General features: G+C 34.3%; 1 long non-coding RNA gene across 1 annotated transcript in view; it reads right to left on the reverse strand.

Moving 5' to 3' along the window:
* Nucleotides 1-3,139: 3,139 nt before the first annotated feature.
* LOC144365846 (uncharacterized) overlaps nt 3,140-17,304 on the reverse strand; it is a 48,390-nt gene continuing 34,225 nt past the window's right edge. The window contains exon 3 of the long non-coding RNA XR_013424577.1: nt 3,140-4,087. This is a non-coding gene — a long non-coding RNA (uncharacterized LOC144365846). The remainder of the gene's footprint in view (nt 4,088-17,304) is intronic.

Below are 17,304 nucleotides of genomic sequence, written 5' to 3' on the forward strand. Positions count from 1 at the left end.
CTTTCCAGGAGATGAGAGGTGTGAGCTGGGGGCTGGGAAGAAAATAGGGAAGAGTGGAGTTTGACATGATTGGGAAGGATGTTTTCCTGATTGAGCAAAAGTTCATAGGGCTCAGCCCTAATAAATAAAAGGTCTGTGGAAAGAGAGACTAGCCAACAGGTTTTATACCTCACTGTTTCTCAGATGATTTCTCTTTTTCTTTTCTTCTTTCCCTCTTTGGTCTTGGATATGATGCTTTGTCTCTTTTCCCATCCATACACATGTCTAACAATTAAATTCTGAATTAGCAGAAGTTGAAAAACACCTCTAAAATGGGTATACAGAATAGGTCTAAAACACATTTGGAAATGGTCACCCTATAAAGAGAAAATTCAGGAAAACCGAACAGTTGATTGTTTTGTCTCTTACATTAGGATGTCTGAAGACAGTAACATTTATGAAGTTAAGGGAGATGGTTAAGCATAAACTCTATCTCTATTTCCAATGGACTCTTCTCTCTCTACACCAAATTAAAAAGTTGGATGAAACAGGCTATCAGATGAGATGAGAAGATAACTTGCAGGGAGATGTACTAGGCATTCCACATCTGCACCTTTTCTAACCATAGACACAATAGCAGGGTTGGAGTAATTAGCTTCTCATATCCTCTAAAAGTCATATTCTGACAACTTACTAAATTTCTTGATTTTTCTAATTAATGTTTATTGTGCTTTAAGTAATAACTTGCAAAGATATTTCACTTTGCAATTAAAGCTACTTCTTATTTATTAGAGTACTTAATCTATGGCCTCTTCTGGATGCTCCTTTCATAGTCCCTCATTCTTCCACTCTTTTTGGCCCCCACATTGAACATTTGTTGGTTTTACTTTTCCTTATAGATGCTTACTTACCCATGTTTTAGAGCTTGTCTTTTGGTGGTCTCCTTTTTTAAAGCTGTACGCATAAACAGTTTTGAGGTCTAACCAATATCGTGTGGGACAAGGTATGTACACTTCCACTTTTCTTAGAAATAACTCTTTGAATTAGTAAAGTTATTATGTTTCAAGTTAATCTTTTTGCTCAACTCACTTATTTCACCTATGATTCTCTATTTGACTTCAAAACTTTTGGAGTATGTATTTGTGAATTTTATTTAGAATTATGTAAATATTTCTGGTGCCTTTTTAAAGTTCAGCTTTAAAGAATCCTTTTGCTTCTTTCATAAAGAGAGAATATCCTGGAATTTCCCTGGGGACACATCCAGGTCTGTGTACACAGGTCTGGTGAGCACAGAATCAGGGGCATAATGTCTCAACAGGTATCTGTCCTGCTGCCTGCTTCCAAAATGATAGAATAATAGAAATTAGTCTTATCAAGGTACACTCTTCTAGGAAACACCGAAAGCCCAGCAAAGATCAAGCTCTTGGTAAAATCGCAAAGTAAGTGTATTTTAACTCGTGTGTTTCTGACCTGTTCATTAAAATTCAGCATCCTGGAAGGCAGGTTCAATATTTTGTTCAACTTTGTAACTATTCCATTTTATCCCCTCCCTCAGCCCCAGTGCTTCTGGTCCCACAGAAGATATCAAACAGAGTAGAAACCCACAAAACATCTAAGATCCTTGACTCCCCATCTCCCAGTTCTTCTCCAGGATTCCCAAACAGAATCCCTCTGCAAATCTGCTCTCTTCAAGGGCTCAGCATGTTTTCTCCTACCACATAAATAAGTCAAAAAAAAAATCTTCTAAACTAATGTATCCTATACATTAAAATACATAATGGAACAAGGAAAAAAAACTCATATTCTTAAAATAGAGCAATTTTTTCATTGTTTCATTTACTGCTTCACAACATCACAACTTCATGAAAAGCCAATTTTTTTCATGCAACAAACTGATACATGGAAATTATCATGTTCTCATTCTTTATGTCAAAAACCTATGTTCCACAGGAAAGATAGCAAACAATGGTGGTACACATGTCCACAATGTGTGTAATGTTTAAAGGAGAAAAAAAAAATTACTAATGCCAAAGGTTTAAGTACACATATTCTACCAGACCCAGGAAATACTATGAGATAGATACACACAGTATTACCCTAAGTATTAAAATTAACAGTGAAACTTAGTAGGTTCTAGACTCTTGAAGGAAAACATCTTAGTTGATTTTCCTCCCTTGATCGTCAAATAAATTGAAGTATCGCTATTTGAATTACTAATTCCAATAAGTGTTAAATCAAAGTTTTAAAAAGAAGGAAGTGTTTTCAACATTGTTCTCCCTAAGAAAAAGCATCAATACTGATAATGTATTTTCTGAAAGCAAAAATGTTTTGTACAATGAATAAACAAGATAAAAATTATCCCAAGCCTCTTCCAGTTTACTTTCTATATTAATATATGAAGTGTTGATTTGTGATATGAAAACAGAGTCACAGAGACTTTGGAGACTTGTACGGGAATGGTCTAGTGAAGTGTTGACCAAACTATGGCCTTTAGGTCATCTGCCTGCTTTTTTAATTACAAAGTTTTATTGGAGCATAGTCATGCCCTCTGTTTACTTAATTTTTAAAAATTTGTTCTTTTCAGATATATGTGACAGTATAGGGTATTGGCACATAGTATACATACATGGAATATACTTCCCATTTTTGTGGTTGTACATGATGTGGAGTTACGCTGGTCAGTATTCAAATATGAACATAGGAAAGTTGCGACTGATTCATTCTACTCTCTTTCCTATTGTTTATAGCTGTTTTCCAGACACAAAGTGCTCCCTTGATCTTCTAATAAATCAGGTAGTTGTTCCTAGCAATTATTGGGTTTCTAGACAGGCAGTGGGGGGAAGGCAGTTAGGGGGTCTGAACTGAGAACTCTCTGCATGAATGTTTGGGGTGGGAAGTGTTGATGTCAGTACCCTTAAGAAAGGGACAAACTCATTAGATGGAACAATTTTCAATAATTTTATTTCTACTTGTATCTGCCATAATTTTGTATATTTAGATATCCATTTGAAAAAAAAAGGAGGTTTAAAAATAAAAATGAAAAGAAATTTACTGACCCAAATCATCTGAAACCAATGAATATCTACATTTATCTGGTGATTATCATTGCTGGGTAGATGAGGTCGTGTTTGAGATCACAAACATCTTGTATCCAGGAAAACAGCTGCTTAGTTTTTCATATTTGAAAAGGTTACAAAAATGCCTACCCCGGTTGCTTGTTTTTTGCTTATTGTTTAGATTTTGTTTTGTTTTGTTGAGTGAGGGTCACTTTTGATTCTCTTTTCAGTTGTGCTCAAACTTGTAGACCTGACTGTAATACAAACCCCAAATAACTGAAACCTGGCAAAAGAAGGAACTTCAAAAGGAAAGTGCAGACTGCAATATATGAAATAAAAACAAGCAACTACAGAGAATTCTACCACAACCAGTTTATATCAGGCAGGAATCAAAATGGTGGATTTTTACTTATTCAGGAAAAAAAACACTATTCAAAATTAAAATATTACAAAGAAAAAATCCTGCATTGTAGTAAATAATAGCATTTCTGTTGTCCCAATAAATATTTTAGATTTTTCCATGTACTATCTATTATTAGTCTATAGGGAAAAGTTTTCATTCAATTTTAAATCACTTTAGCAATTAGAAAGGTGTGGCATTATGAGGTCATTGGATATATTAAAGAAGATAGCAAACAATGGTGGTACTTACAGAAAGGTCTTTCCTCCTAATGCATCTAGCACATAATAGCAAGTATTTATGATGGAATCTTAGAAGAATTCATAACAACATAGTAAAAATGTAGGGATATGTGTGTGAGTTGTTCCAGCTCATAGGCTCACAAAAGATGAATGATCACCTGTAAATAGGTCAAATTGTTCAATCTACTGGACAAGAACAATAAGGTGAATTCATTGAATCTTAGGGATAGATATTTGGGGAAGGAACTCATCAGAATTTACAGATGAGTGGCATTGCCATTCTGAAGAATATTTCTGTAGAATCATGTTGTTTTCCAAATACTTCTGTCTCTCTTCAAATGTTTCATTGACCTTCTGATTGGCAGCTGATGAATCAGAGTTCCTGCAACCACATCCTCGTTGGTCTTAATCTGTCCACATAAACAAGCAGAGGAACAGGAGGCTGTTTAGAGTGAAATAGTCCAGCAGGGTTTGGAAACTGAGCAATGACTTTGAAGAGTAACAAGGCTGAGGAACTACTTAAGTGGCTTTTTCTATACAAATGTCAAACATTTAAGAAAATTATTCTAAGAATTATATTTTTCTAATTCAAAGTTTTAGCTAAAACTTAAATACTTTGTAAGGAGAACAACGTTCAAATGGAAATTTAATACCAAAAGAGGGTTTTGCTTAGTTATTAATACACCTACTGTGGGAACACTGCTCTGGGAACATCCTGTGGAAACATTTTCAAAATGATAGATCAATTCATAGAAGGTGTTGTTTACAGTATTTAAAATTAAAATCTGAAGTTAGTTGAATAAACAAGCCTATTCCTGTCTTATTATGGATTTTTCTGGGAAATATATAAAAACTAGAAGCTTCTCAGTGACTAAATCATTTTGAAATTCCACAGAGATGGTTGCTTCAAAAAATTCCACAACAATATACATTAGACTTAACCAGTAGAGATGGATCCTAACAGAAGGCAAAAACCAGCCAAACTGGGTACAAGTTTGAACCTAGCTTTGCAGACACAGTAATTATGGCTATAAAAATAAACTATGGTTGGGACCAACTTTTAAAAATCAGTGTAAATGTGTTAACAACTAAAAATTACAGGCAAAACTGTCAACATCTCTGGTATGTTCCATTGTACCTTATATAGAAGGAAGTAAAATAGTAGAAATGAAGGTTTCTCTGATTTAAAAAAAAAAAAAAAAAAGTCTTGCTTACTTGGACCAATCCATTTTAAGTCTCTTTTCTATTACAATAGACTTAAATAAAACTTTCTCAGCAGGTTTTCAGATTTATATTGGTTTGAAATGGTAAGAGTATAAACAGAATGTTAATATCAGAATGAATTAATAATAAGTAGGAAATCAGTATGAGAATATTTAACAAAATTACAAGTTCTTAAACTATTTTTCACTATTTGGTTCACAATTTTCCAATTCTCCATGATGATATATTAACTCAAATTTTTGTATGTATCTTCATAAGTACAATGCTACTTTATTACTGTCTACTTTATTATTACACATTTAATATATAAATATTAATAGTTTCTGTTTGTTGTCTCATAATTGATTCCATTGTAAACAATTGCAATAAATTTGATTTCAACTTTTGTTTTCCTTTTTCTTCAGTTACTCCATTTAATTCTGTTTCCTTGCTAAGAATGTGATAGATTGTCACACAAACACACACATAAAAAAAAAAAATTCAAAGTTTTTCCTAAGATACAGTTTCTCTTGTTTTAAAAGTATTCAGTCTATCAGAGTTGTGTATTTAGATCATTATTAATACAACACATGTTCTTATGGTACTTGAAGTAATTAGAAAAAAATAGCTATTACTAAGTGTATGTTATTTGATAATTGAATTACAAAATTAACCTCGTGGGATATAGAATAAAGACAGCAATTATCTATAGCAAGCTATAATTCCATTACAGTTTTAAAAAATGAAATTAAATCTAAGTTGTATTCTTCAAACAAACAAACAAAAAACTTAATGGTTAGATTACAATGTTAAAACATAAATGGAATTTTCACTTCATGATTTGATAAACATTGTTCTTGTGTCTATATTTTCATCTATAGGTTCCCATTCAAGCCCTTTGTTTTTTGCCTCTTTCAGAGCTCAAAGTCATGGAAAGCACATTTATTCTGTGATCATATAAATGGCACTACTGATTCTATAGTGGTGTGTGCAGGGAAGATTCACCACAAATACAGCTGTAATTCTGAGCAAATTTTTTACCTCTCTGTGCCTCAGTTTCCTAATCTTCCAAATCAATGAGATACTTTTTAGCTTCTTTTCCAGTTCTGATATTTGGCGATCCTATAAGGATTGTTTAGCTTGCCAAAGTATTGATATTAGTAGTATGCCAATAACAAGGTTGAGAATAACCTCACACAAAGAACCACTAACATGATAATTTTTGTGAAAACCAGACAGCAGTAGCAGGAATACAGAGGATGTTTGCATATAATAGAGCTTTTGTAAAATGGAAGGAAAAAAAATGAGATGTACTTTGCCAGTGCTGTCAAAGCTGTTTGGGACGCACAACTCGATCTGACTCAAAGTGAATATAATTAGCACTGTCATCATTATTGAAGGTCTTAATTTCTGAAAAAGCAAGACCATGACGATTTCTCTCTGTCACATCAGAATCTATAACAGCGGTCCTTATATAGTAGGTGCTATGTAAATGTGTGTTTAATCAATTGGCAGAGGGTGTCTGTGGAAATACACTGACAAATTTGCACACAAATATTAAGCCACTGATAAACATAAGCAGAAACCCACCAAACCCAACAAGCAACATCTGTTTTCTTAATATAAGGAATAAATGTGTTGTACTTGCAAGGTGGAAGAAATCATTGTGTCGAAATTAGCCTCTAGGTCAACAACCAAATGCTTATGACTTAGTCAGGAATAGAAGCTTAAGACAGAGAAGACAGCCAGAGTGTTGGATGTCTATATTATTGTTGCAGATGACTCTAAGTGCCATTTTATATGCCCATTAAAAACTGTCAGGTCTCCCATGACATATTATATTCTCATAAAATGACACAAATGCTAAATTAAGTTTGAATTTGAATTAGCAGAGAATAGGAAAATCAATTGCAGTGTTCCCAATGCAACTCCAACCCTTGCACTCTTGCCTTGCATCTGTGTATTTCATTAGTATATTTTGTTACATGATCATGTAATATTTATGCAGTAACATAATATGCTCTGTACATCTAAGATTAGAGAAAAAGTGCAGTTCCTTTCCATTATTTGGTGCCCTTTATCAGCTGAACACTATGTAACATTACCCGGGGTTTGGTGATTATGTAATGAGGGCTCCTATTGTAATACACCCCGCACAGTTGGAGGGTTGCTGTGGGAAACTTAACTCTGCAAATCCTGAGTTTTGGAACAATTAAAGCCTGGGTTTTAATGTTACGTTCACCTCATTTTTTTTTCCCCAAAAAATATTTTGCTGTTTTTGCCCTGAAAACTTAGACGTACTGCAGTAGAAGAAATGTAACAAGAATTATGGGGAGAAGTTCCCCAGAAGATGAAATAACAACTGCCATCTGGTGCACAACAGATGTGTGTTCCACCAACTTTTTTTTTTTTTTTCATTCTTTCTTTTGAGTTCTCCTTTCCAAGTCCTGGCCAGACCCAAACACTGTGCCCAAGCTTATGAGATCTGACAACTTTAGAGCCCTGGGCTGAATGTCTGCAGGGGAGTGTTTTTCCTAGAATTCACTGAAGCCCCAGGGAATAAAGTAACAGGTTCAAGAAAGATATTCAAAAGTTGTTCTCCCCCAATGAGGAACTGCCACAAATTTCCTCATAACAAATGAAGTCTGAGAGGATTTCAACAAAGGAGCATTAAAGATTCGGTGCCTCAGAACATGGATACTCAAGACTTGACGTCCTGAGCAGAAGCACTCCCAGCTTCTGAGAAACACCCTCCTAGAAGGCCACTTGGTCTCTTCCATTCAAGCAAAGTAGCCCCACACGGATCATCCTTTAAGGTTTGTGCAAGTACAGCCACCTGCCCCAGGCACACCTAGTCTTGAAATCTCAAGGGCTGGTGATTTCTATTAGATAGCACAGAGACAGGAGAAGTCAGTCATTTAAAGTGCCATCACTTTTGTGATTTTATAAATTGGGACAGAAATTTTAAGGCTGATACCAAAATTAAAATTAAATATTCATTTTTCTAAATGAGTCCATGGAAATGATATTTTTCTTTACAAATTTTGACTTATTCCCAGAGCTCAAGGTCTTCTTAAAATAGCTCCCAGATTTTGTCATGGTTCTTGTTCATGGATCACCTAAGTCTATTCTTAATGCATTGTGATCATAATGTACTTGACATGTTCTTAGAGTTAGAACAGAACAGCCCAATTCTTTTTTTTTTTTTTTCTCCTTTAGTGAATGTGACCCTTGTCTCTCTAGATCCTACCCACCTGGCACTAGAGAACTCAGTCAAGGAAATATGGGTGACAATAATAGTATCTAGTTCTGAGACAATGTAAGTGTCATTACTGGAACTCCTGGTTTGCTCATGTAACCCATGTTTTTTCACTTCTGCTAATATGGTCTCAGGGTACCTTAGATTTTAATTTGTGATCATTAATTTTTTTCCTCTTGTAGAGCCACTGTCATAGAAGTTTATTTTATTTCCTTAGGGTCTTTGCCAGGAAGTTCTGAATTGAGGAGCTTCTAGATATTCTCAGCATTGGCAGGGGTCTGTCTCCTTACTGCCTCACTGTGGCTCCTGATGCAGTGTGTGAAGCCACGATCATTGCCACCATCATCGCCACCTCAGTGCAGATTTTCTTCCCTGAATAGCCTGCTATAATGGATCCCAGCCAGCACACTTGTCAGTGGGAAGAAATCTACAGAATTAATTCAAGACAACTTACTATTTGGGCATGCGGATAATGTGTTTATAATATACAAATGTACATAAAAATCATTACTAAATGGAGAATAGCCCATCATACCATGTAGGTATGTCAACCAATAAACACATTCAAAAGGGCTAATTTAATTGGAAATCACTGGGATAAGGCCAGTTATTGGCCTCCCAAACATGGTAGCTTTGAGATCCACGTCCTTACAAAAGCAACGCTATTTTGGCCTGTCCTAGCAGTCCTTATTCTCTGGAAACCTGAAACAAGTTCCTTGGGGAGATAGGGAGGAAATGAGAGTGAAAACTGAAACCAACATAAGTTTCTGTCCTTATATGAAATAATACTGAGAACAAAGAAAATTTGACTTCACAACTTGCTTCAGAAGTATTTGTTCCTTGAGGGTAAAACTGAACCAACTAAACTGATTACTTACCAAAACCAATAAACTGTTCGTCAGGAATAGTTTAAAAACTTTGGATTCTCTCTATCCATTAATCCAAATCTTTTGTGCAATAAATTCTTTCCAATGCCAATCAGACCTCTATTTTGCTCGATTTGGTTTTATAATATCTTAGGTCCCCAAAGCCAATATGATATTATCCCCTGACTTCGACCTTCAGAAACACTATTCAGATATGACACAGTGGTTTTCTCTCTTAAACAATACACTTAGTGCTCCTTGATGAACAGATATTTTTGGTGAACTTTCAAGGAGTTAACAATTGACAAACCTATAGACCCGAACAAGATCCAATTAAGATCCCATCATTGCTCTGTACAAGACCTGGAGCTATACATACTCCAAATCTCCTTGGTCTCCTAAGGTGGGCCTGGGAAGGGATTCTCTCCCAAAAAGTAGGACTAACCTAAATTGGGTCTATGTTTCAATTTTATTTTATCCACTCATAAATGTTAAGTTTATTTTCTTGGTGAAGGATAAATAAACATGTTAAAGAATTCTTCGATCATTAAATTGAAATTTTAAATTGCCCTTTTCTAACACTTTTGTTCATCTCAGTCATGAGTCTGTAAGGGAGAATCTATAGGGAAAGGAGCTACATAGGCCAAGCAAATCCATCCCAAGGATTGACAAGATCAGAAGATCATGTCAGACTGGCATCTTTTGGATACAATGTATATAGGGTCAGTTTTCAAACTTTTATCTATATGCTCCAGTAGATGTCGTGCATGGTCATGAACTATACCTTACTGCAGCTGAATTAAAATAAACATTCAAGGGCTTTCCTGAGACTTGTCTTGGTGCCATCAGCCCTCGGACCTCTAGCTGTTGATGGTTCATCTTTGGCCGGGTTCTAGAAGCACATAGCAGAACCACTTCTTCTTGATTTGCACTTTTTACACAGGGTCTCCTTTCACATGGTAATTCATGTGCATCTCTCTCTAAAATAATTCCTCCCAAGACAACCTGAAGTTCCAGTGACCACTTTGAGAAACTATTGACATTAAGAAGAATGCTTATGTGAAAGAGGCATTTAAAAAAAAAGAAAAGTGAGACTGCCTCACTGGTCTGTCTCAAAGAGATCTCTTTTTTTCAATGTGGACAGCCCTCGCTCTCTCATACACATACTTCAAAGATGGATATTCAATTTAAAAGCTTGATGGGATTATAAACCTGAGTTACTATTTATTTATTTATTTATTTAACCATAAGATTTATTTTTATTTTTTTTAGTCATACATGACAGCAGAATACATTTTGCCATATAATACATACATGGAATGTACATACATCAATGGTAATGTCTATTCTATTCTGCTGCCCTTCCTATCCCCCCTACTCCTCCCCTCCTCTCCCATCCTTCATCTCTGTCCAATCTAATGTGAATTAGTATTTAAATCAGCTATCATGATTCTCTCTTTCTCTATTGTTTGTATATGAGTATTGTGTGTGTGTGTGTGTGTGTGTGTGTGTGTGTGTGAGAGAGAGAGAGAGAGAGAGAGAGAGAGAGAGAGAGAGAGAGAGAGAGAGTTTTCCTGAATATAAGGCTTTTCTTTCTGTACATAACAAGGTAACATTCCATCTGCAGTGATAATTCAATATCTGGCTGAAACCTGCTTCTTCTCATTTCCTCTCCTACTCTCTTTCTGTTGTTGTTTCTTGGATAATGTTAGAAATTAACTGAATTAAAAACAAGTGTTTTGTCACTGTGTACATACTCTAGGAATATCTAACCAGATAAATAATCAGAAATATTCCAAAATAAGTTACTCTTATTTTTTTCTTGTCAAAATTAAATTATATTCCATACTTATATAATTATGTCAGAATGAACTCTAACATTATGTATAGCTAAAATGAACTAATCAAAGAAAGAAAAAGAAGAGGGAAACATTTACTTCTGAGTTTGGATAATGGTCTTGACAGAAAATTTAGGCATGTAGAGCCTTTGACCTGAATGTACAAATCTGAGTTGATCTTTCTAATATATAAATACAAAAGTTATTAATGTTTAAAGTTTATGCACTATAATTAGATGATGACTTAGAAAAATTAATGATCAGTTTTAACATAAAAGAAATTTTAAACATCCTACTAATATCATTCCTAGAAAAAGTAGAAGACAAAATTTAATTTAAGACAAGATATGTTAATTTCTTAAGTTTTCAACTTTTAAATTTTCCTACAATTTTTATGGGTCCATTAGATTATCATATTTCCACAAATAAATTAGATTACAATTATACCTTACAATGTGTTTGGCTAAGTAGAATTGAATAGGCATCCTCATTATACTATATATTCTTGCAAGTGTTATAAATCACAAAGTTTTAATGCATTGGCTTTACTCATAGTTCCAGATTTGTACTCAACTTTCAGACCCTAGCTTAATATTAAATTAAAAGAATTAACAAATTGCTTTTGGATAGATAGACAAGTTATAAATAAGAAAATATACTGAAAATGTAGGTCACTAACATTGTTTTAAATTGCTCTTTTCCTGATTTCTTTAGATATGGGATAGGTAAATATTCAACAAGTTGTATAAATCCCTTTACCTTATATCATGCTTATGTTTATCCTATCATCTTAAAATGTGTTAAACCTGTACATAACATGTGTTCATGAAAAATAGGATCTAAGTAATTCTTGGTATAGAGTTTCCTGGTTTTTATATTGTCCATAAAAACAAGAGTTGGCTCCTTTAGTTATAAATTATAATTAATATGATAACAGAGAAACAGAAATCTATATACAAAATAATAAATATAATTGGCCTATTTTTAAGGAAAGTTTTCTACTTTTTTGAAATAGTAATGTCAAAATAATATGTACATATAAACTATGTAGAAGTGATTAATTAGATTTAATAGATAAGATTAAAAGAATCAACTTTATTTTCTCTTTGCACATATGTATATATATATATGTGTGTATATACAAAAATACACAAAAGTATACGAATATCTACTTACATTATATAAATATCTCCTAGGTATTTGTATATTGCATAAGAAGATCTATTCATTATATATATATAAATATAATAAATATAGTCTACATAAAAGATGTTAAGATTAATAGAAAGCTTCATAAATAATTGACAACCTTAATAGCATACTGTAAGTGGAAAATAGCCATGGTAGGAAAATTGTATTTATCTGTTTAGGACATATAATACCATCAGCTATCACATTAGTAAATGTCTAAGGTGTTGCTTTTGAGATCCATCTTTCTTAATTGAAAACTCAAATATCATCTTTGAATCATGTTCCAATCAGAAACATTCTTAAAAACTCTCCAAAAACAGATGACCTTTGGGAAGAGAAAGCTTCCACTCAAAACTTTTGGGTAAAGATGACTATGTATAAGACCTACAGACAAGAGCCATGGATTGTCACACTCTGGTCTTATTTTCTCAGTCATTATTTTTCCTCTTGGCTGTTTTAATGTTTGATACTTGTTATCTCTTAACTTTGATATTTGTAAGGTTCCTCTCTGTGATTTTGCCTCTGGCATCCTTAGTCACATTTAGTGGAAATTCAATGCCTGGCTGCTGTTTACTTATGATTTGGCAAAAACTGCCATCAAAATGACAAGTTGGGTTTGTGCTCACTTTCCCAGAAGCCACTGGGCTTCCTTTTATAGTAGTTTTTAATAAATCTATTGATTTCTTTAGTTGTTGGGCTAATACAATAAGCAACTATTTAGATTGAGAACAATACACCTGACCAGAAGACAGAAATCTAAACTCCTGTATCATGTCAAACCTAAAATGTGAAAGTGCCACAGAGGCAACCCTTACAGAACTTTCACGGGAGCAAGAGTCTCTGGAGAGCTGGCAACAGACCATGCATATTTGAAGCCATCTCACTTCCACAGACTTTGCAGAGAAGGCATGCCACTCAGGCTGGCTCCAGCCCCTTTGGGTTTGCCACTACCTAATATCTCTGCTACAATTTTCATTACCTGTTGCACAATCATACTTGACTGAGTGGCCCAAAAAATACGATAATGGTATTTGAAAACCACCTTTTGATAGACAACACCTCGTTGTATGGCTTTCTGGTACAAGAAGAAATTTATTTGGGCTTATAGTTTCAGAGGTTCAGTCCATGGCCAGCTGGACCCGACTGATCCCAGCCTGAGGTCAGGCAGAAGGGTGTACTGGGGGAATGCTGCCTCAATCCCAAGGCCAACAGGAAACCAATAGAGGGAGAGACTCGGGGACAAGATATAATCCTGAGAACTCGCCCTCCATGACCTACTTTCTCTAGCCACATTCAACCTGCCTAATGCTACCACCCACTAGTCCATTCAAAGTATTAGTCCATCAAATGAATTAATCCACTGATGAGGTTATAGCTCTCACAATCCACAGTCTTTCCTCTTTGAACATTGCTATGCTGGGGATTATGTTTCCAACATGTGAATTTTTGATGGGACATTTCATATCCAAAGCATCATACTCTTCTGGCTCTAACTCTCCTGTCTCCATATTTCACTTAGAAGGACATTTGTGACTACACTGGCTGGGGCGGGGGGAGGGGGGGAGGGTTCTGAATGACCAAGAAAACCTCATCTCAAAGTCAGAAGATTAGCAACCTTAATTCCATTTCTGACCTTAATTCCCCATTGCCATGTAACATAGCATATTCATAGGATCCAAAAATTAAGAAGTGAACATCATTGGGTACCATTATTCTTGCTACCACAAAATTCAATAGGCTCCTGAAAATTGTACAAGGCTCAGTCTAAAATAAAGTCACTTTAAACACTGGGCTATCAGGGAAAGAACATAGAAAGAATGCTGCATTCGGATCCCCGTTAATTTATGAGGTTTATTACTAACAAGCATTGGAAACAAATTTTGAAATAAGATAATTTGACTAACATCCTTTACCTGATTTTTGCAGTCTTTGGATCAGAAATGGAGTCTGTTCTTTTGATTTGGGAACTCCTGGTTCCTGGCTTAGAAATTTACTACAAACAATTATTATAATCCTTCTCCTAGTATTTATGTGTCAGTCATTCTGAGCATGCCAACATTCCACAGGAACTAAAAATTAGGTTCCCCAAGAGGCAAAAAGGCTATTGTGAAAGGATGTTAGTTTAAAATAATAGTGTCATACAATACACCATATGTACTATATTTCATTTGCATCTATTTAAATGTGCACATAGTATTTAAAACTTAGTTTCTATATTCATTAGGTGACAAAACTGAAAAAGTTGTGCTGAGCATGATGAATCGTCTCTATTAATTCTCAAAGATTCACAACTAAAACATGCAGATCAATTCAACTTCCCAAGAACAACCTGATTTTACTAAAATACTTCCCCATATTTTTAGTTCCTATGAAAAAGGTTATATATAACTGCTATAATTATGATATTATATCAGTTCTACTGCAATGTCAATATCAAATTCATCATTTTATCAATTTTACTGAGAATCCGTGGGCCTGTTATTATGAATCAGTCAGCTGTCATACTGTATATTTTCCCCCTCAGATCATGGGTGCTATCATGACTAATTCTAATAATGATGATTATCATTCAAATAATCCAGAACTTAATTCCTCCAAAATATAAAATTGGCTTAGTTTATTCATGTTAATAAAGCCCTAACTGAACACCATGACTTATCAAGTAATTTGCAGATTATTTAAAAAATAACATGATTTCAGCCCAGGGTGAACTGTTGAATGTCCACAACCACTTGAACCAATCTTTTTTATACAATTCATAATTCAGCACAGTAAATTAAGTCAAATTCAGAGAAAAGAAAAAATAGAGAAGCAGCCTTAACGATCTGATTTTTCCAATATGAAGATCACGATCTCAAGGTTCTATTATTTGAGTACAAAGGTTAAAAGAGCCCTCATCTCAAAAGAATATTTTAACAAATAAAATTCCAAGTACTTATCACCTTGAGATTCTCTAACCCATTGTCTTGTTTCAGCTGTTTCACCCACTCAAAAACATTCTAATCCAACATCTTGACTCAGATTCCAATTTGAGTTTATCACATTGGTTTTGTTATTGTTGTTGTTCTAATTTAATTAAACATGATAGTAGAATACATTGGTGCACTTTGATATATCATATATAAATGGAGTATGATTTCTCATTTTTCAGATTGTATATGTTGTAGAATCACATTGGTCATGCAGTCATATATATATACATAAGGTAATAATGGCTGTTTCACTCTACTATTCTTCCTACCCCCATAATTCCTCCCATACCCTCACTCTCCTCTCTCTAATCTAAAGTAACTTTTTTCTTCCCTAGTCCCTCCCCCACTTTATTGTGAATTAACATTTGCATATCAGAGAAAACATGTGAATTTTGCTTTTGGGGAATTGGCTTATCATTCCTCAGCATGATATTCTCCAGCTCCATCCATTTACCAGCAAATGCCATAATTTCATTCTTCTTTAAGGCTAAGTAATATTTCATCATATATGTGTGTGTATATACATATATATATATGTATGCATGTATATATGTGTGTATATGTATATATGTGTATATATGTGTATATATACATATATGTGTACATTTGTGTATGTATACATATGTGTACATGTATGTATATATGTGTATATGTGTGTTTATATATTTAAATATATTTTATATATTTAAAAACACATGTTTTTAAATCCATTCATCTGTTAAAGGGCACCTAGGTTGGTTCCATAGTTCAGCTATTGAGTTGAACTTCTATAAACATTGATGTGGCTGTAACACAATAGCCTCAAAAAATGTTTAAAGTAGTTGAGAATCGATCTAACAAAAGAGGTAAGAGACCTCTACAATGAAAACTACAAGACATTAAAGAAAGATATTGAAGAAGACCTTAGAAGATGGGAAGACCTCCCATGTTCTTGGATAGGCAGAATTAATATTGTCAAAATGGCCATACTACCACAATTGTTATACAGACTTAATGCAACCCCAATTAAAATCCCAATGACATTCTCCAGAGAAATAGAAAAAGCAATCATGAAATTCATTTGGAAAAATTAAAGACCCAGAATAGCCCAAGCAATTCTTAGCAAGAAAAGTGAAGCAGAAGGCATCTCAATACCAGACCTTAAACTAGCCATAGTGACAAAAATGGCATTGTATTGGCACCAAAACAGACACATAGCCCAATGGTACAGAATAGAAGGACAAGACAAACCCACATAAACATAGTTATCTCATGCTAGACAAAGGTGCCAAGAATATTCACTGGAGAAAAAAATAGCCAACCCAATAAATGGTGTTGGGAAAATTGGAAATCCACATGCAACAAAATGAAATTAAACCCCTATCTCTCATCCTGCACAAACTCAACTCAATGTAGATCAAAGACTTAGGCTCTAGACCAGAGACCCTGTGCCTAATAGAAGAAAAAGTAGGCACAAATCTTCACCATGTCAACTTAGGATCTGACTTCCTTAACATGGATCTGAAAGCACAAGAAGTAAAATTACATATCAATAAATGGGATGGATTCAAACTAAAAATCTTCTTGTCAGCAAAGGAAGCAATCAATAATGGGAGAAAATCTTTATCCCATTGGCTTTTTTTTTTTTAGTTGAACATGGCACAATATCTTTTATGTATTTATTTTTATGTGGTACTGAAGATGAAGAATTAGTTCTATCATGTGGGAGGCAATTGCTCTACCTCTGAGCTATGGTCCCAGCCATTGGCTTTAGATAAGTCCTTTTCCTTTGATAAACCTAATATAAATTATCTCACTTCACATTCAAATTAATTTGATGATATAGAAAAGCAAATTCACAGCATATTTTAAACACTAGAAGGAATGAATAAAGAAATTCAAGGGATGGAGTATTTTTGGTTTGCAACAAGGACAAGTGAATCTTTCTTAGAATTTCACTCAAAATTCAGTGATTAAATCTATCAACGAATGGCCAACCTTGCTTTACAATGTGAGTGATGAAGTGCTTCAAATTAGCTGGCATTGTGTATTCAAGTATTTAAACACTTGTATGCTGCACTCCCTTCCTGTGTAACTTTGTACAAATCCCTCAGCCTCTCTGGGTCCCGTCCATTTTTATGTATTAACTAACATAATCCAGAAAATAAAGTAATCATAAAAGTACCTGTTCTAGATTTTAAAATAAATAGCTAATATTAACCAAAGTGGGAAAAAAAATTGGAAATTTGATGTGATAGTTCAGTTTTCAACAGACTAACTGAATGATCCCTTTACAACATGTCTCTGCATCGGTTTGGC

Source organism: Ictidomys tridecemlineatus, chromosome 8 (genome assembly GCF_052094955.1).
Source record: "Ictidomys tridecemlineatus isolate mIctTri1 chromosome 8, mIctTri1.hap1, whole genome shotgun sequence".
NCBI classification, from domain to species: domain Eukaryota; kingdom Metazoa; phylum Chordata; class Mammalia; order Rodentia; family Sciuridae; genus Ictidomys; species Ictidomys tridecemlineatus.